The following is a 22,341-nucleotide window of genomic DNA, read 5'->3' on the forward strand; positions in this document are numbered from 1 at the left end:
AATGTTCAGTGTAATACTCATTTTTGAAAGCAGTAGATATTTTCTTTCCACTTTGAACTTTTTTAATTTTCATCTATTTCTAAATACCTTTTATATTTTTAAAAAATAATTTTAAATATTCTTTATTCTCACAAAATAAAGCAAATTTCTTTTCCCTATCCTCAAAAATGATTAAAAACCAAGAAAGAAATATTTTAACTCTAAAAAGGAAATGAGAATGTGAACTCAAGTAAATAAAAGGGTTTTATCAAAACAAGGTTATTTCAAAGATTTACAAATATGTATGTATATTTCTAAGAAATTGTTACTAATTGCTGGACTGAACTTTCAAGTAAATACATATATGGTAGATTACTTATTAGTTAGTGTAGTATATACTTTTTAAAACTGTTTGATTTTCAAGACAAGCAGCTGTCCAATCTGACCTTCTAAAATGTTTGTTCTGGGAAGAAGAGCTACTGAGAATGTCACAAAGAATAGGATGCAATGAATAGAAGCTCCTGACAGGGATTCTGGGGAAAAATGATGAATAGAGTATTTATCTTTCATGTACATTCTTTGTTTCAGTCTTTTTCTTCTTTAACTCATTTTTTGTTTTTCTTCCTTATCTTTTCCCTAGTTTTTTCCTTTCTTAACCTTCTCTCAGCACTGCTTCCTGTTCTTAACCTACACCTAATCTTTCTTTCTCTCTCCAACACTTAATATATTGCCACTGAAATATCTGTCTAGAGCCATGACTTTGCTAGAGGTAATGGAAAAGAGGAAAACGTGGATAGTAGCTCTCTTCCTGCTAAAGGAACTGTATGTGGAAGGCCAGTTCAGCCCACAAAAATGTTCATGTAAAAGTGCTTACAGAGAGATGCCTTAGAAAACTCATTTCACACAGGACTGGCATATAATGTGGTTCCCGAAGTAAAATGTACTTTTCCAGCAGTTGGTAGTTCCAGCAGCTCCCTAATCTGTGACTCCCTCCAGTGGCTGGTCTACCATAGTTTACAAAACCAGATTTACAAACTTTTTTTTCCATGAAGCTGGCTATGGCAGAGGCTAGGCAAACAATGCTGCCAAGAAAATTATGAATGGAGGTAGGGGACAAATAGAAGCAAACCCCTTCATTTTTGATATCTGTTGTCACAGAGGACCAGAAATGAGCACTGCTCTTGTGATGCTCCACTGAACAAAGCCCCTCAGTCAGGTACTGTAAGAGACAGGCCAACCTGACATCCTTCTGCTGCTGCCAAAATCTCTTGCTGTTGCCTTGCATGAGGACATGTCTCATGTCCTAATTTTGAAGTTAACATGCTTTTTTTTTTCTACAGGAGTTCGTATTGTTCACCTGAAAAGCCTAAATGGTAAAAAATTATGCAGAAAGGAGAAAAGGGTAATTTTTGAAGTGGGCACATGGCAAAAATTGAATATATGACAAAAACTTTCCAGTTTCTGTTTCTGACCCTATATAAACAAAGAAGATTTTAAAGAGAGAGTAATTTTCAGAAAGTCAAGATAATATCGGGCCTAGAAAAATCAAACAATTTAAAATTCATGAAGGTACCATCTTCCTATTTATAAAAGGTTAAGTTCCCCTAAGCTATGAAAGAAAAACACCCTCTGAAGACCTGGGAAGGTAGTAAACACTGGTGGCAAGTGACAGGAATTGATCCTGCTTTTCTGTGCCTGTCATGTCTCTAAATTTTATTTCCACCATTTCTAGGGTACCGTGATAAGAGGGGCAGAGAGAGGAAAAAGATAGAGCTGAGGCAAGACTATGGCCCGAGGGCAACGGTACCTGGGTCTCTGACTTTTTCTCAATTAGTAGGTCTCATTGCCTGACTGCGAGATGCGAATCTAACTGGGGACTTAGACAGTTGCAAGGTATTGATTAGCCATAATGTGAAGTCAAATCTGAATAAAAAAGCATTGTGATCAAAAGCCTTTCATTGGAGACAGCATGCCCTCCAAGTCAAGGGTCTGCAGAATCTGATGAGCTCTGTTTCCTTTTTGTCTGAGAGAGATTTCCACGGTTTACTCATAAAGGCTCTCTTGATAGGAATGTCCAGTGGACCCTCTGTCAAAAAACCTGATGTCTCAGATTTGACAGGTGCTTGTTAGTTTTTCATCCCAGATCACTCAATGTGCACACAAAACTAGAACAGATGATGGCTAATAATTCTACAGTTCAAGTTGACTGCCTCGTCATTTTTGCTGGAAAATTCACTGATTCAATCACTAACATTAAATTGTCTGCATTAGAGGAAAACAAAGCATAGCCAACCATGAAACATATTGGTTTTCTGACTGCTAGGATTTACACAGCTCAATACAATTTCTCAATGCAATTCATTGCATTGCCTTGTTTGATAGGAAGAGTTTATCCAGATGGCACATAAAACAAATAAATTGCTGTTCTATGAAAGGAAAAAGACAACAACAAAAACCCCTGCAACTGAGAAAATTGAGAGATCCATTTTAATTCATTTTGTCTTTTCATGGAAATTAGCTTTCTTCTCACTAAAAATGTTTTCAGGGAAGGAAATGATCCTCCACACCTTTACCTGAATGAACAATGTACTTTCAAACAGTTCCAGTCCACTGGGATGTCATATGAATGTGGATTTCTGCTCCATCCCTTGTGAGTTGGGGTTGGTTTCTCTCAAAGCTCAAGGGAGGATGGAGGCTTATTTTTATGGACTGCTCACATGAAGAATTTACAAGCCAAGGGTTTAGGCCAACAGAAATGATGCATTTTGGTAATAATATCTCTGGGCATTTTTATAATAAAGTCCACAGTTTGTCTCTTCTTCTGTAGTTTTCAATCTAAACCCCAGGGCATAGCAGGATGATGTTATGATGGTGGACTGTGGGACTCACTGGAGGTAACAAGAGTTGCGATTGATAAGGGTGTATGAGAACACTGGAAATGGAACAAAAAAAAGATGAATGTTTTTGCTGAATAATATCTCACATTACACATTCTTAGATATTTTTGTGCCAATTAGTGAAATGAGTGCTCACTCTGAGATCTTATAAATTATACTTTATACTTGAATAGCCTTCTCTTGTACTTGCAACATTTCTTGCTTCCAAGGAGCTACCTGTCCTTTATATCAGGAAAAAACAACCAAAAGCAAAAAAAAAAAATATCCTTCTTCCCCACCTCCCCTTCCAGCACTGATGAAAGACCTTCCCAAGGTATCACCCAGACAGGGTGGGATTAGGGCTCAGCCCCTTTCTCTGCCCAAAAGGATTACAATATTAGTCTCCCTTCCCAAGGAGCACCCCAACCACACGTGTATGAACTGCCAATCCTGCCACAGAGCTTTCACATGTGTATGCGTTGGCACAGGCACTGTTCTGGGGCCAGGGCAGCCCCCATCAGAGTAGGGACTGGAGGTACCTCATGCTTGTTCTAGTGACTGGGAAATAATTTACCTGACAAGAACAGAAACCAAACAAAAGCAACAAATAATAAAACAACAACAACAACAAAACAAAAAACAAAACAAAACATAACAAAAAACCCCAGAGAATCAAAATTAATCAATCCAAACCACGCTCATAACATGAGCTGTTCCTGGCCAGGTACAGAACTGCAAAAGCCCTGACAAAGAACTTTTGGTAGTTACAGTATCAGGTGTGCGATGCCTGGCAGACACATTCATGGACAAACACTCACACAGGGCAAAGAAAGGAGAAAGGAGAGAGAAAGGAGAAACAGGTTGCTCTTACAAAAGTGGGGATGAGAAACACAAGCAAGTAAAACATGATTTGTGGTGTCCAGACACAAAAACCTTGCAGTGGTTCCAGGATGAAAACCCTCTGAGGTATTCGAGGCAAGGCCCTGTTACAAGATGGGCCTTCAAGATGAGCCAGTTGAGTCACAACAATCCAGTACAGCACTGCAGGCTTGGTGCATGTGGCTGAGAAGCTGCCTAGTGCAAAAAGACCTGAGAGTGCTGGTTGACAGCCAGCTGAACATGAACCAACAGTGTGTCCAGGTGGCCAAGAAAGCCAGTGGCATCCTGGCTTGTATCAGAAATAGTGTGGCCAGCAGGACTAGGACAGTGATCACCCCCTTGCACTCAGCACTGGTGAGGCCACACCTCGAAACCTGTGCACACTTTTGGGCCCCTCGCTCCAAGAAAGACACTGAGGGACTGGAGTATGTCCAGAGAAAGGCAGTGAAGCCAGTGTTGGGTCTGGAGCACAAGTCTTATAAGGAGCAGCTGTGGGAACTGGGGTTGTTTAGACTGGAGAAGAGGAGGATTGGGGGAGACCTTATTTGCTCTCTACAACTATTGAGAGGAGGTTGTAGCAAGGTGAGTCGGTCTCTTGTCCCAGAGAAGTGACAAGTGACAGGATGAGAGGAAATGGACTCAAGTTGCCCCATAGGAGGTTTAGATTGAATTTTAGGTATGATTTTTTCACAGAAAGGGTTATCAAGCACTGGAACAGGCTGACTAGGGAAGTGGTGGAATCACCATCCCTGGAGTGTTCTAAAGGTGTTTGGATACTGCACTTAGGGACATGGTTTAGTGGTGAACAGAGAGATGCCAGGTTAGCAGTTGGACTTCATGATCTTAGAGGACTTTTCTAGCCTAAATGATTGTAGGATTCTATGAAATGTCTCTCCTTCTCCCCAGTGGTGTTTTCCATCACAGGAAGACAGCCTGTATGGGTCTTTTCCATCTATCTTCCAACAAATGGCAAAAGCGTGAGTGACTTCTCCAGGCCTTCAGCCCTCATTGCTCACAGCACTATATTTCCAGCCCTTCCCAGCACAGCACAAGGTTGTGAAAGTATAATGGATCCCAAAATATTTCTTGCTGCAAAGTATTCGTTGTGGTAAATGTCAACTATAGCAATAAGGCACCAAAGGCTGTGCATTAGCAAGCTATTAGTGCATGCTGAGAGTGCTCTGGTTGCCTTCTAATGCACACTGCAATAGCCATTATGGAGTATGACTCATTATTTTTACATTTATTTCACATTTTTAAAAATTGTTTTCAAAACACTTTTGCACAATTTCAGGAGATGTGTTTTTTCATAAGGAAAAAAGTGGTCCTTATGAACAAAATGTGAAGAGAAAATGGTAGGCAGAGACAGTCTTCAGTGCTTCTGAGTAAATCTGAAATTGACTGATTCTTTCTTACCTCACTCACTTTCTTGTGGTTTTTTGACTAGCATAGATCGATCTCTCTTCACAGAGTCATCCTTCTGCCTTTGCAGTTTCAGTTTGCAATAATTTTATTTGATTAAAAATAGCACTTTGGCAGGTACGTGACATTAGGTTCCTGTGTTTCACACCAGAAAAATACAAAATGTCTATAAAAGTAATACTCTGATCCTGGAAAGCAATGTATGCCTTCAGAGGGGGAAAACACCACATGTTCTTTTCTTTAACTTCTCATTTCTGCTTCTGTCTGATAATTGTCTTTGCTTATGTCCCATCCCCATAAAAAGCTGAATTTTTTGCTCTTTGGTGCCTTTTAGTTTTTGAATATTGAATTCAACAGCATGAAAGACATGCACAAAATGTAGTATAGGTGTAGGCAGGTTGCAATTACAACTGCTAAGCCTGCTAAGAAAAATAAGGTTATGATCAGTTAGGCTAGGATTAATTCTGCCTAACTTTAAACACCTAACTGAGGTGTTTAAATTAGGACTGTAATTGCTCTAGGCTGTCTTAGTAATAAAATGAAGGTTAGATGCCTCCCAAATATGTTTCATCCAACCTAAGGGCTAAATCATCTTCTTTTACTAACAAGGCTTTACTTGACAGTGCTTCTAATTTTATCAGCTAAATGATATGTGTAATCTGCTTTGGGATGAATCTGGGCCCTTTTTTTCCCAAGCTTTGTTACACTATTTAATGGTTTGGTACCTACAGTGTGAATATATATTCTTAAAACCTTAGCTGTCTCCATAATACTGGAATGTCAAAATAATGGTGTATTTTACTGTTGATATCTGAGTAAAATTCTATGGGGTCCTTTGTGAAAATGCCCTGGAGAAAGGATGTTTAAGGAACAGATTGGAAAAAATATAGAAACTTACAAGGTATTTGGCACCGGAGCATGTAAAGATCACAAAATTCTTTGCAAAACGATTGAGCATGAGAGTAGGAGAAGGTTGTACTGAAGTGCTGAAGCCAATTTTTGAAATATAGGAGAGTTTAAATACATATGGAATCAGACACTGCTATTGAATAAAACTGACACTGAAGGAATATTCAGTGTTATGTTACAGCCTCTGAAAACATAGCAAATGTCAGAAATTCCTCTTTTAAAGAGTCCTCACTCTTGTTCAATAACTTCAACTGTCAGAGTGTGGAGCTGTATCAAAAAGGGTTTCACAGAATCAAAAGGTTTGTTTCCTAGCAACTCTGTCAACAAATTTAAATTGCTGCATATCATGGCTGTTCCGTAATCATTTGCATGCAAGATTTGTAAACACAGATTTTCATTGTGAATCCTGTTGTCATGGCTGGTAGGGAGGCAAAAGCGGACAAATTCTCCAAGGCAGGGACAATACTGGTACCAAATCAAAAGACGCAAGTCAAAACAAAAGGTTCTGTGTAGCTCACTTGACCAAAATCTTTTCTAGTTTACTTTGCTCATGAAGTGCAAACTGTAGAGGCAGCAAATCAAGCCATAGATGTAGCACTGCAGTAATCCTCAAAGTCAAAAGACTGAATATTCCTTTTGTGATAACAAATGTCGACGATGATATTTTGCACCTTGTTTACAAAGTAATCCAGAGGCCCAGCTGCATTGCAAACAGACACATGTACACTAGATTTAAATAAACTTGTTTAAATGGTTTGTTATACCAGTAATATTATAGCTGAGGTGACAAGTGACTCGGCTGCTGGGCATTCACCTGAATTGGGTTCGGCGAAAGGCTTTTACAGCCTGAACTCAAGGCAGCGCTGGTACAACTGCTGTTCAAGGGCTTCAGATCTTTTCAGATATGACTCATGTGTACCTCAGGGATGCCAGGCTGACATACTTATTTTTTTTGCTAGTGTCATTAAATATTGTGTTTAGGAAGTGATGAATATAGTCCATTTTAATTTTTATGTTATTTCAATTGTATTTATTATTTACTGAGTGGCTATGATGTGCATGCTACTAGAGAACACACTTTATTTAATATAATGCATTTTAGAGCCACTTTAGACAACAGGCTAAACATATACAATATAGGTAAGTCTATAAGTCTATATATGCTCAGTATGATATAATAGACTAAGAAAGTATCCACACTTTATATGCTTATGTTTTCAGATTTAATGAATTCATCTTATCCCACACATCTAATGGCTCATATACAAAATCATAGCTCATTTCACATAATATTTCTTTTATAGGCATTATGTTATTTATTTGTATTGCAGTAATCCCAGAGGCTCCTGCTCAAAAACAAAGCACTATGAAAAACTGGAGAAAGAGACCGTCCAAAGAATTTGCAGTTTGCAAAAGTAAGAGAGAGGGAACATAGATACAAACTGGCAAAATGGCATACCAAATTTCACAGTCCAGGCATGTGACAGAGACAAGATAGGGTATTGATTTCTCATCTCTAACCAGTGGTTTAGGAAGCCCAACATACAGTCACTTGGAGTAGTCTATCTCCCTAATTCATATAGCTGCCGTGAACCAAGCCTCCATTTTACTGGAGACCCTGAAATTCCCCTTGCTGCACCTTTTTATGTTCAAAATATTATTGCCTGACAAGAATACTGGCTGGATGGTGGGATAGGACATGCCTGTCTGCCCCACCATGTGATGGGAAGGGAGATGTGTAGGTTTGGGCTTCACTCAGCAGTATCTGCAGCTCCTGGATATAGGAGTCAAGAGTGTAAGGGCCCAGAAGGCTTCCAGAAGAACCTATGTAGCTCAGTCCAGCTCATACATTAGATCATGTCTTCTCTATATTTTACTCTGTCCTTGATACAGCTCTACTCCTCCCTTGTTCTCCATCATCCCTACTTTAGGATTTATGCACTCACTGCCTGTGAAATGGATAACTCATGGCAGCATCAAAATAAACCTAATCCCAAAACTAAACAAAAACCACACTTATTGTGTGAAACAAACCTTAGTGACGGAAGTCTGAAATTCTCAAGAAGCATCAAATTCATCAATATACATCAATTTGCAAATTTATATTCTCCATAGATGTCACCACTGAGAGCCACCAAACATGATAGCCCAGGAAGAGATGGCTGTGCATCTTTTTTAACATGGCCCCAGATTACTTCAGCTTATAAGAAAACTTTTTCCCTGCATCTTTTTAAAGGAGAAGAAATACAACAAAACCCAATGCATGCTATTGATCAGGTAACAGACTACAGGAAAATCTGAAAACAGAAATGAACAACAGATGACAAAGTCCATTTTTCTGGCTACTGGAGGATAGAATAAAAGACTGAAGTTCTACTAACAAAAAAAATTCAAATATACTAGTTGAAACAAAAAAATGATCCTTCCAAGTAGCTATTAGTTAGAGATACGGGGAGAAGATTAATATTTAATAGAGCTGAGTGTACCACAATTCAGTGCAGTTGTTTTTTAACACTGTTATCTAACTTTAACTCAGGTCACAAATGAAAATACTTTGGTACATCCTTGCCTAATTCCCAGGAGCACCTACACAATTTGGCACACCAGGCAGTCCCTTCTCAGAATATGACTGACAGTGTAGCTAGCCAGCCCTGCCTGGGTATGAGAATGGATAAAAGCTCTCAAAACTCAGCATCTGACAGGCTCAACCCAGAAACTACAAGAAAAGCTGGTCTTAAATGGAAGACAAATGCAGGACTCTACCAGAAGTTCTGTACAAATACAATCTTATTGTAAGTCCTTGAAGTAAGTGTTATAGGTGTTAAATTCTTGTCTTCAGCAGTATTCAAAACATCTTCAGTTTTTTCAAACCTTAAATGAAGTTAACAGTTAAATGCTGAGTCACAGATGTGACAACAGTGACATGAAAATGAAAATACATCAGATGTTGTGATGAATTCCATGCCGCTTATTGTCCTTGTGGTAATCTTCAGAAAATCACTTAACGTTATTCTTTGTTTATGGCCTAACAACCTAGAAAACAACAAAACAACTCTTATTGTTGATTGCTATCTAATTGTTATGTGGGGAATTTGTTAAGATGTACTTCAGGAAAGGGTTATGACATAATTGCCATGACAGGCACACCACTGTAAACAAAGAAAGAAATAGTTGTCACAGAGGGAGGACAAACACACTACGTACTGCAGCTCTGGGTGTACATGTAAGACGGGCTGTGCTGCTTCTCAATAGCATCTCCAGAGTTCCAGGAAGCAATAGGTGTCACATCAACATATGTGTCTTATTCCACCAGAGTAGCAATGCTGATCGATTTTCTGATGATGCTTATTGATTTTCTGATGATGCTTGTGAACCTCAGGGTTACAATAGAGAAACACAAACAACTGCTCATCTTCTGGGTATGATAGCAGAGCTTCATAAATTTGGGAGGATACTACCAAAGGCTCTTCTTGAGAAGGAATTAACCTCTAGCTATCACAGGGTTGACATTAACAGATGCAGGTAAGGCCTTAAAAAAGAAAAGTCTTCTTAATAGTGTTTGATAAATTACTTGGTTTCTAGAATAATTTATTCTCTTTAATACTGTTTTCTATATTGACAAAGTCTGTCTTCTGCTGCGTTTAAATTTTTGTGCAAGGCTAAAAGCCTGACATCTCTTAACCTGTTGTACAGACTACTGGTAAACACAACATTTTGCTACTATTATTGAATTTACTGTCCTTGGTAACCTTCCACCTATATGGCTGATTGCCATTTCTTTGATTTGTTGTGTGTCCTCAGACTGGACCCAGCCAGGCTGTGGAAGTGCCATATCCACAAAGCTCCAAGCTTCACTCCCATCCTCAGAAGCATTGTATTGCCCCAAAACTGATCTTCACAGTACTGTTAGCTCATAATTTGTTCCACTCTTCACTCACTTCATAAATATGTGGATGCATATGCAAGAAACGGCCATCCAATCTTGTGTTAAGCATGCACAGTAAGTTTTCTTTAAAATATTCCACTTTGCAGTTGAGAAAAATCTCAGGGGAAAAGAAAAACAAAACCAACAATACTACTTAAAAACTGCTAGCAATGAAAAAAAATATTACTACCAGTCTTCAGAAGTTGGTTCAGCGGTTAGTTTGCTCTGTATTAAAGATCAGTGTATCCTGTGTATGATTTTTTTCCACAAGTTTTTATTACTTCTTTGTTAAAAGTCAGAAGAACCTTCATTATCAAAGTCCTGCCTTCCATATAGGTTCTTATTGGCTAAGATCACAGTAGATCAGGCATTTTTAAAAACAGCTTTAGCTTCATAATTCTTTCCTTACAGCAGCTGCTGTACAGCATTCTTTAGGCTCTTTTCTAAGCCCTCTTAATTTCCCTAAAATCCTTTTTGAGATAAATATATACAGAATTTCAATAGCAATAAAAATACTTCCAAGTTAGTGCAAGCAAAAGTCATTTAATCTCCTCAACTGCTACTTGAGATAGATCTCTTTATACAAACAACAACAGTTACCCTTTTGTTGAACACAGATTCCCTTTCTTTGATATCTCAACCTCTTTCCAGAGTTACAGTTTCAAAGGATTTTCCTGTCCTATGATGCAGTCTATGTTTTAAAAAACAATGTATGCAGCTATATCTGTAATATATATTCCTGTTTGCATGAGTGCTTATTATCTGTAGTTCCACAGCTCTTTAGTTATCTCTGGTACAGCTACTTCTGCACTGGTCATGTGTGCTTGCAATAGCATCTGCCTATGCAATTTGTTTACTGACTCTCCTCTGTGTTTCTTACAAAGTATAAAACATTATGTCCAGGTGGGCATTAACTCATTTACTTCAGGAATTTGTTCCTTCTTTGCATCATCCTTCTTTTCAAAAACTTCTTTTGTGTGGTTGAAGAAAATTTGCAGCCCCACTTCTAAGAAAGGCTTTGATCAACAGAAATATGATGACTTCCCTTGTCTCAGGCAGCATATAAGTCACCTTTTCCTCCAAGAAATGCAGTGAGCATATGCCAGAATAAATTCAGAAGTGTCTTTTTTTGTACCCTATGAATCAAGGCTTAGTCTGATAAACACACAATTTTACAAAACATGACAAGCATTTCTTTAAATTCAAACTGGTCACTTGTTTAGCCTTCAGTCTGGTGTGTGCCTCCACATAATTCTTTGTCAAGACTCAACAATTCTTCTTTTTCTGGTTTTTTTTTTTTTTTTAATGAGATTTTCTGTTTCCATTTTAACTGATTGTATTTTTATTTTCATCCTAAGAAAGAACAGTAAATTAGACTGCCTTTTTCTTTTTTTGTGGGCACAGACTGTGATCAAAATACTAAAAATTTCTTTGGATCTGGAAATGGAGCTATGAATCATAAAGCTTCTGTTTCTGATTCATTTTTAGCTTCAGTATGCCTGTCTTTCTAAAGTTACTGTCTTCTTGTGAAGACCAGATGTGTGGATCCTGATGTCTCTTATACTTGAATCATCTGTATTTGCAATTGCAAGTGTGTCAGAAACAACTTCCCCTGTTCAAGGTTTTTGTTTCAAGCTTTCTTGATTTCCCCACTCAAGACAAAGTAACGCTGTACCATCTGCAGCCCTCTGGCACTGTGTCAGTAAAACTGCTGGCTGAAATAATTTCCAGCTTCACATTGAATTTGTCTTGGAAATACAAGCTCCACTTAGGTGCCTTCTAATATGCAGTATTAAAAGACTATAACCCAACCCTGGAACTTAAGCCATGCACACGAAGCTATTGTTCTGAACATGGAGCTTGTTTTGCTAGTCACCACGTGAGATGTGCAGGAGTGTTACTGTTTTATCTCATCCATTTCTACTGGGGACTTGGGGTGAGGTGCATCCGTGTAATGGACCATAAGGACATCAAACTCCCATTTGTTTTACTATTTGCTGTAGGTGGGCTGAACCCCTACTTAGCTTTTCTTACACCATTTTGCAATTTACAATGGTATTAGAGGAATTTAAATACTGTACATTTAATATTTCTCTCTTTATTACTACCTCAGACCATAAACATCCACTCAACAAATAACGCTTCATATTTTGCTGAAATAAATCTCCAGTGAGGGAGTTTTGCTGCATCGAGGAGCATGTGGGGAGAGGAAATCATAAAACCTGTACCCCCAACTCTGTCCTCCCTCCTGACTGAGCTTCTGATCATATTTAGGACCCAATGGGATTGAAATTTGCTATACTGACTGTAATAAGCACCTCTGCAGGACCAAGCACAGCAGCAAGATCACAGAAATAATAATAAAATAGTAAGAGGTAATAAAAGATCTTTACTTTTATTTCTTTTATATAGTGACGTCTGAACTTCCTGATGCATCTCTGTCATTGTCATCATCCTTGCTATACGCTTCCAGATCTCTACTAGCACAATGTTTCACAGTGCAGAGCACTTTCCATTTTCAAACACAATAAATCCATCCATTATTACTAAATAAATCAGCAAATTAAATACATCAGATGAAGCATTAAGTTAGACAGATTCTCCTATGGCTATCTGCCTTAGTGAAGCTGACATAAATTCTGTATTGACTTTATTAATGAATCCACCTCCAGCCACATATTTGTATGCAAACTGTCATGGGAACTCTGGCATTAGCCACATTTCCCTGCAATTCATACAGTTATGGTCTACAGCTGCTACCTACAGTACTTGCAGAAAAATATTTTGTGGAAGCATCTGCCACTTAGAAGCTTCAGTGCCTGAGCTACAAGCCTCTGTCCCTACCATGCAGCTCTAAACAAACCTCTGTTTGCCAAAACTCAGTTGTAAATGCAAGCTATACAAAAAAAAACACAGCAATGAAGACAGGAAACCTGGCCAATAGCTTCATCAGAATCTATTTCATCCATGTAGTTTGTCACAGGTTAATACTGGATGCTCCTTGAATCGTGTGACATTTACTTGGTGTTGTGGAAGGTGTCCCTGTGCATGACAGGGACATTGAAATAGATGAACTTTAAGGTCCCTTCCAACCCAAACAATTCTGTGATTCTAGGACTGTAGGGAAAGGTGTCACCAGTCCCTTTGCCCTGTCTGCTGGATCTTATGTGCCAGGACCACTGTAGCTCTTACTGTCTACACAGCCTGACAGTGCTTTTGTCTTCCCTTTGGTGGGAAAGTTTTTTCTGCAGCTTGATACAAGACCTCAGATGAACAAAAAACGGAATATGCTGCAGATGTACAAGGGTGATCCCACCTAAGGTTAGTTAGCAACATTGCTTCCAAGGAGAGTTTACAGACTGGACTAAAGAACAAACTGGACAGATTTCTCTCATAATTTTGCTGACTGGCTTGTTTGTTTCACTTTATCCAGCAAGATTACTTCTTACTTTATTTACATTTTTTTTAAACAGTATCTGCACAGTAATTTGATGAACCCTATGCAATTATTGTTTTATTTATTTCAAATACAAGTAATGATGAAAATAAATAATAACTAATATATCCCTCCTGAATGAGAAAAATAAATGTATATAAACCAGATGAGGAATGCCTGATGAATTACCTTTATTCCTATATCACTGATAAAGACAAGCATACTACTGTTGTTTATCTGAAGTCTTTTAAGCCTTTCATCTAGTGATAAAACACTGAGAGGTCTGTTTGTCATGAGGAGTATGAAACATACTATTCTGATAATATCTGGAAACATCGGTAATAGCTATTGTCCAAGGTAGATGTTTAACACAGGCATTTAACCCGCCCAAACCTTTCCTAATAGATGCTGTTAGTTGTGGGCTCTCACAGCCCTGCAGTAATAATATTCATTGTAATTGACCCACTGTCTTAGATACCGGGAAAAAAAAAGTCCTCAGTTACCTTAGCTGTCACTTAAATTTACATATTAAACACTACAAAATAGTGGTTTTTTAGCCAGATGGTGTTACCAAAAGGAAAGAAACATGAGAATCTCTAATATTCAAGAATCTTCTGCCCATTGTCTTAATCTGAGTGAATGTTTGAGCTTATTATACTAATAGAGATCTACTAAATCTTTGGATTTATTGCTCTAAATCAGTGTAGCCATTGTCATTATTAGACCAGATGCTAGTAAATACTAAAAAGCATTCATTAAAATGACAGAAATGGTAGTACACTATAGATTTTTTTTTATTGTTGTCCAGAATGCATGCTTCCTTTTGAAGGGACTAATGAGAGAAAAAATAAATGAGAGGTCAATAAGGATTTTACCGGTAAGGGGAGCAAAATGATAGGAATCCCTGTGCTATTGCAGCATCTTTCCTCATTTTTCTCATTTTTGGTATGCATACTAATTTGAAGACAAAAGGAGCATTGGTAGTTTTTGTGGGTAACTGGTGCTGAAATTAATTGATTTCAGTGAAAATGTGAGGAGTAATTGCCTTTTTGTTCTTTTTCCTTTGTTCTTGGATGGCCTGTTTTATTTGCGGTACAAGATTCATGAGTTATTTCTTAGTTCTGGCATCCCTCAGGCTTGGGCCTTTTCTCAGTTGTGGATATTTGCTCTGATTTAGCATGTTATGAATTTTAGAAGTCCTGAGTTGGGCTTCTCAAAGGTGCTGGGTTAGGTCTTCCCCTTCTGTAGCCTCTGCATGGGAACTAAGCACCTATAGCCTTTAGGTTCCTTTGAAAACCTCAGCAGCACTTCCTCCTGAAAAGAATAACAAGGAAGATAGACTTGACAAAGGAGCTGGCCCTTAGTAGCTTCCTTTGTTTTCAATGGAGCTGCAGAGTAATAAGCCTCTGCGAAAATCTTTCTGTTCATATCGCCTTCTAACTGGGAGCTGAGTTCTTTGGAAATGCTGGCCAACAACTACTACATAAGGATGATATCTTAGGATGACAGATACTTTGACAGGTCACAACAGTTAAATAAAAATTGCTGAATTCATGTTATATTTGGAGGTAACTACATTCAAATTTTTCTTCACCATTTAAAGAGAGATGTTCTGTTTTACCACCTGGCAGGCTGACTGCTCTCATTTTCTTTTTAAATGTAACTCAAAACAATTAAACATTCAGATGAACAGTTCTTCCAGTGCAACACTAACATGATGACATGATAATCAAAATAATTATAGTTCCGGAACATTATTTTCTTTTTAAGCAGTCTGAGTCTCCTACAGAAGAGCCTCCTTAAATTGCATCTTCAAAGTGAAATTTATTGCCATCAATATAAGAGTTGATATTAAAAACAAAAATTGTAAAACTGAAAAAACAACAATCTAAAGGAATCTAAGCTTATTAGTGAAATATTAACTTTTAAAGATCTAGGCAATTTCCAGAGATCTTATAATTAACAAAGGAAACATTTGGAATTCATTGCACTTTCTGATTGTTAAAACTGTCATAATTCCATTAGCAACTTTAAAAAGAAAATCATTAGAGAAAATATTACCTCTCTGGAAATTTTCTTCCCTTCTCTTAATTACCGTGGCATGAACTCCTCTTTTGATAAAAGGGTTTTCCTTGCTATTTGATGACTCACGATTAAGGACATTGTTCTGAAAATGCCTTCATTAACCATAAGTACCTGAGCTATAGAATTTTTTTCCATATAACTTGTAGACTAATCCATTGAGCATCTCATTACATGAGCAATTTTAACTTATGCAGACAATACTATTGACTTCAATAAGTATGGGTCTGGAGAATAATCCTTAAAAACTGTTTGGTTAAAAAATAGCAATTTTAAAATATGGATGTATGGTCAGCTTTGGATAACTGATTCTAACTGTATAAAGTAAAAGAAAAATGATAAGGGAAAAATGCCTACAACTCTTATTCAGCAAAAGCTCTTGTTTAAATAATTAAAGCAGATTGTGTCCAATGTATAAATTTCCCTATAAGACCCTTTTTTTCCATGGAGAGTTGAAGTTTTGTTGAATCTTCTATTTCTAACTCTGAAGTCAATTTGTAGGAGGTGGTGTGTAAAAGCACTTTAGTAGGGAAAAGCAGCAATCTCAATGCATCAAAGTTAGGTGGTAGCAGGGTTATCGCTCCGTGAAAAATCACATAAACATTCCACATATGAAATATTATTCATCAGGGCAAAACCCTCCAAGGGTTTCAAAGATGACAATGGTGTCATGAAACCTTTTTTTGAAAAAGGAAAAATTTATTCCACTGCTAAGATTGATTCTGTCACCATGTAGCAGGCAGTGTGACGAGGCAGAGAATGAACATAATTGAGAAGAGAATTAGCAAACCTTAAATATCTGCTGCTGCAATATCATTACCCATAAACTTGCCCTTTTTCCACCCTCTTTTCCCCAAAGACTGACATCCCATAACTGTAGTGAAAAAGAATGTATTCTTTCAAACAGCTAAATCAACAAGGTCTCACATGAGTAGTGTTGAGTGGTGTGGTTGAATGATTTCATGAAAAACTAATCAAGTATTCATCATTGAGATCAAACACTTCCCAAGTAATTATTATCAAAACCAATCTGATAAGACCTGAAGAACTGGCATTGCTGATCTAATCAGAAGTAGAACAGAAATAGTTCTCTCAGCTCTTGTAATGTTCAGGTATGAAAGTACAAAAATGTAATTGTATTTTATAATTAAAAAAGAGAAAGCTGTCATATTGTAATCAATTATTTCAGATCAATCATAACAATTTTATTTTTGCTGGATATTTTATAAGAACACACATTTATAAATTGACTTTTTCATATATAGATAATGTAATACAGGGAAAAATATGCCTTAGAAACAAACAATATAGTTTAAAGCTATTTCAGTCAAAAAAGAAAGAATCATGTGACTATAGTGACTAACAGAACTAGTAAGTCCATATTTGTCATCTTTTGTCTATAATGATGATTTCTTTTTAGATTAAATTTTAAATACAGAATATTTTTAAAAATTACCATGATATTTGCAGTCTAAGTAATCTTCTATTTTTAACTTGTCTTTATTTATTAGAATTCCTGAGGACAATCTACAAAATTTAGGAATTTTAAAGAATTTTACATGTATTTTAAGCTGCCAAAGTAGAAATTGCAATACCCTACTCAATTTCCAGGAATGTATTTATCTGGTCATTATTTTCAGGCAAGAGCCAAAATACATTTTAGATAGCATAATACATCATATTTCCATTATCCTGGTTGATTTTGACAATATAGAATTTCAAACAGCTCATATTGGAAAAAAATTCTATCTTAATTGGTTATTTTATTTAATAATACCAGGCTAAAATCCCAATGCCACTTGCATAAATCTTAATTGGTCCTAATTCTAATAGCTTTATTAGTTTTAGCGCTAAGGTTATATGATTTCTCAGAAAATATTTTTTCATGTAGATTACTGAATCATATCTGGGTGATAAAAGTCCTTAGAAAAGTGGCCCTTCTTCAGAGTGTCATTTCTTGGATGAGGAGTTTAAAAACTGAGTACTAAATTTCACAGATTATTTTGTGAACATTTGAATTATTATGAGTATGTTATATTATGAGTTTTTTTGAAATTAATTGATAGGTAGAATGCCAGTATTTTAAAATAATTTGCTGATATGTAAATAAAAGTATTAATAAAAATGAACCCTGCTTCTTAAACCTAAGTTCATCATTGTAATGTTGGTGGGGGTTTTTTTGATGCCTTATTCACACTGTGTGATCATAACCAGGTAAATAAGAAAATTTACAGAGAGACTAATAAAAGTTAATCAAGATGGAGGAATCTGGTCCAGCCTAAAAGGTAGTGTTTTCTAATGGGGAACAACCTTCTTTCTATACTAATCTTAAAATTAAAACAACAGTAACAATTCTTTTCTAGGCAGGCAGGTCAGTGGAAAAGTGGTATATATTCAGTAGTCAGAAATTCTTATTATTTATATTGTTCTCAAAGAAAGATTTTGGGGATATCTTTAAAAAATACAGGCCTAAATGTGGTTCAATTTTCATTTAGTATTTATTTTTAAGAGTACAAAATGAAAGGAAGGACATTTTGTGTCAACAGTGAAAACTATATCCTTTGCCAAAGTGAAGTTCTGTACAGCTCTGCAAAAAAACACATCTGAGAAAGTTGTTTCACTCCAGAAAATGGCATCTTCATGTCACACTGTTTCTGCTGATTACCATTGATGACAAACATCAGTGAATCATTCACTTGAAAGATAGATCTTGCCAGCCTTACTGTTGACAGGAAGGTTCTACACCCAGAAGAGGCTTTGAATGCAGGCTGGTGCCCTTTTGTCTCATACAACTGGCACAACTCTTTCTTGTAGTGTGATCCATAAAAAACATATTCTAGTTTCAGCACCTCATAAAAAGAACTGCTACTCTCTACAGTAATGTACAAACCAGATCTTCAACTATCAAAGCTATTTAAATATTATGTAGTTATTTTAAGAAGTCAAAGTATTTTTTGCTTCATAGACTGTCAGTTGCCTTGACCGTAAATATACTCTATAAGACCTGTTTCTATAGTTTGAGCCCTAGATGATTTCCAGCTGCAGTTTTAAGTATCCCTCCACCTCTATGAGGAAGAGCCTCTATGTGTGTTGAAGATCTTTTTTACTCCAAACACGCAGGCTTCTATCTGTCTTTGAAACCATAATTGGTATAATTGGTATAATAAGAAAATGTTTTTAAAAGTGAGACAAAAGCAGTAGGCCTGAATTCTCTGGACTTCATTTGCAGCTGGTAGCCCTTTATTTGCAGATAGTTAATCAATTTATTTGATAAGTATAGTTTTGACTGGTTATGAGTACAATAACATGAAGTGACTCAATATTAGCTATAAAAACTGTTAATTGCATTCATAGTTGCACGTTGAACATCTGCTGTGTTTAAGACTTCTGCCATTAATACATGAAGGAGAGTAAATTATTATTTTCCTTTCCTAGGCATATTTTTTTTAATGTCATGCCTTCACTGAAGCTGTTTCTCTCCTTAATTGTTGCCATACCAGTGCTGTATTATATTTATATATATATTTTTATACATACATATAATTATTTTCCTGCAAGCAAGGTATGTTGCGCGAATACAATTCTATGTAGATCTTATAGGATATGTACTGTAGTAACCATGAATTATGATTTTGTAGTAGATAGACACAACTGTGTCAGGCTTTACTTTCATGAAGGCTGTATTGAACACAAGATCACTGCCCATGCAAAACTTCAATAAGAATATAAAGAGGCTCCGCTGCTCTCTCCCTACTTCTGCTTTGAGCTGATGTCTCATTGATGTCTCATGTCTTCACTGACCTCATATTTACAAAGTCCTTAATCTCACAGGACCTTGGATGATTATGGTTACTGTAAATCTGAATTCTGAGATTTATAACCTTTAGATGTTTAAAGCATAAAAGAATGCTTACTCAACATGGTACATCATCCAGGATGGGATGGATCAAAGACGTGGTGACACAATTTAGCTCTAAGTTTTCACTTCACCTCAGTTCAGAGCTTATTGAAGATGTCTGTATCTAATGCTCATTTAGACAGCCAATGGGAATTTAATGATGATCACTGCCCGACCGTTGTGCACTGATATGGGGGTTGATTTCAATTTCAGCAACAGAAAACGTCCCAAAAGATCACTATTTGTGAACTCTCCCTCTAATTCCCAGAAGGCCCACCCTGGCTTTTAGTCTGAACACACTCTGAACACTCTCCTCTAATGCCTATAAAAGTAGTCGTATTTTAGTCACACTCACCTTGAAAAGCCACATTGTACTGTTCAACAAAGTCCTTTTGAAAGCTGTCTATGACATGGAGTTTTTATAGGCAGAAATAGAAAAGAGACCTCAAATGGCATGTAGCCAGAAAACAGAATTTCACCTTAATACGTTTGTGGTCCTCTGCTATTTCTAGGAACACACTCAAGAGCTTTCCCGAGATTTACCAACAGCATCTCAGTGATTTGCCACAGTTGGAGCAACCATCAGTTTGTCAAATTCTGGCAAGACAGGCCAATCCTTCCCATATCTGACCAAGACTATCTCTAATCTGAAGTAAGAAAACAGGAGACTAGCTCTGAGCAGCATATTGTAACTTACATCGTGCACAAGAGCTCCAGTCATGGGAAGTCCATAAATCCAGTGGGACATCCAGAGGGTTTGCACAGGTCATGTACATTGACAGATGCTCCTCTGCCTCTATTCAAGGGTTTCTGACTGCAAGAAGGAGATCAGACCATTATTTTCTTTATCTAAGCAAAGAAATTTTTCTAAATACCTGTGGAAATTCTTGGAGAATGTCCTAGAACCTGCTCAAAGCAATGGAGAGCAATGATAAAACTCCTATGGTGTTCAACAAAAATAGTGTTTGGAAAGAAAAAAGGTTGTGGTCCTTCTGGCTGCTTCACATCAAATTCTTATCAATTTTGCCTAATGCCTTCATCCACAGGAGGAGGATGAAGATGAGATCTGGCAGAAAAGTCTTTGTAGTACATTCCCTCTGCCAAGCAATGCCTCTGTGAAACTTGACAAATCACATCACTCGGCTGTCTGCCTTCTACTCTTCCTCTGCTGAGGATAGAACAACTATTTCTTCTGTTCTAATTTTTCTTGCTATGTTTGCTTAGACATCCTTTCTTTAGAGCATAAACTATTTTTGATTTGTGTTCATGTGCTCAGAAGAATACTAGATACAGTAGTTTCTGGAGAGACTGAAGGTAAGTGTCTTAACAACTCTCCAGGCTACATGGACTCCATCTAGTGCCACTGGAGACACATTAAGGAGCTCTAGATGCCTTGTTGGTCTGACAGCTGTCAGATAGGACCTGTCATAGATCCTTACCTTCCTTGAGTAGCAGTTGAAGATCAACTGAGACACCCTATGGCAATTTAAATGGCACTATTTGCTTGTGAAGGGAGACAACTGCATCTAATTTGAGATCATTAGTGACTACAATGGGGTGAAACGTAACTTGTGTGCTGAGTGCTACATGAAGATCTAAATTTCGATTCCTGAATCCTGACCCAAGTCTCACTGTTGGTTTATCTTCAACAGTTTGGAGTTGATGTGGGTTTACAGAAGATCAGTGGTCTCCAATAGGTCTTGTATCACACCTGCTAGTTTCATGTAGAAGTCGTGGACATCACTGATAAGATAATTAAGTCTGGGATATGGAATATGTTTTATTGGGACATACTCCAGACCTGTAATGTCAGCTGTGGCATGCTGCAAAATTCATGTCCTCCAGTGCTAGAATACTTGTTAGCCAAGATTCATTGTCAATTTTTGTTGCTGTACATTTAGACTGTTGATGCAGTCCTATATGCACAATGGAAATATTGTCAAGTCATTCTCTGAGGAAAACTGCAATGTGCTATTAGAATAATTTTCTTCTTTTAAATGGGACTTTTACAGTAACCATATTATTTCCTGTAAATTATCTGCAGAGTCAAATGTCTTTAGGACACACACTAGCAGAAGTCAGGATTAATGATTCCCTGATATAATGTAGTTCTTACCAACAACTGAAGACAAAAACACTGACAAAAACGTATTTTCCTTACATTTCCTGAATTATATTAGATTAGAAAATCAATGTAAGTCACCATGCCTGCTGGCAGCTTCTGAATGAATAAAATGTTAACTTTTAATTTTAGGCTTGAAGACTACTTTTGAGCAAATATCTGTGTGAAGCCACTAAAATACCTGGATACAAAGAAAAAAAAACACATGCAGAGCCCTTGCCCTTACTCAGAAGTAAAAACAACCCTCCTCAATGCTTCAGCTCAGTCTTCTTAAATGTGTTGCAGATACTGCTGAGCACGGACCTTCTGATCTCTAACAATCCTAAATGCTGCTTTTGACCTGCAGTTGCTTAAAAAATAAATCTGGTTATGATACAGTACCTGTGTTTTCTTAACTTAGCTGCCAAAGCACTGCTTTTCTTTGTGGTCAGACCACCTTACTAAGAACACATAAGAATGAGCTTGGTCTATAGGGAAGAACTACAAGAGGATGTAATGCAAACAGTGCAAAGAAGATTTGAGATTGCAAGAATTAAACTTTGGGATGAGTAAAGAAGGCTCTGGAAGAAAATCATAGAAGAGTTGAAAAAGAAGCAAAATAATAGAAATACCTAAAGGAGGTAAATTGGGAAAAAATGTTTTTAGAGAAAATGTAAACAGAAAGTGAAGAGGCATGACTGCAAAAGACAGAGATGATGAAGGGATGAAAAAAATCCTCTGAGAGGAATGTTGGTAGAGAAGAGGAGGAGGAAAAAATGCCTTTATACAAGACACTGATCTTATTTGAGTAAATAGAGTTGGATAATGTTTTTC

Source organism: Corapipo altera, unplaced genomic scaffold (genome assembly GCF_003945725.1).
Source record: "Corapipo altera isolate COAL_440 unplaced genomic scaffold, ASM394572v1 0, whole genome shotgun sequence".
In the NCBI taxonomy this organism is placed as follows: Eukaryota; Metazoa; Chordata; class Aves; order Passeriformes; family Pipridae; genus Corapipo; species Corapipo altera.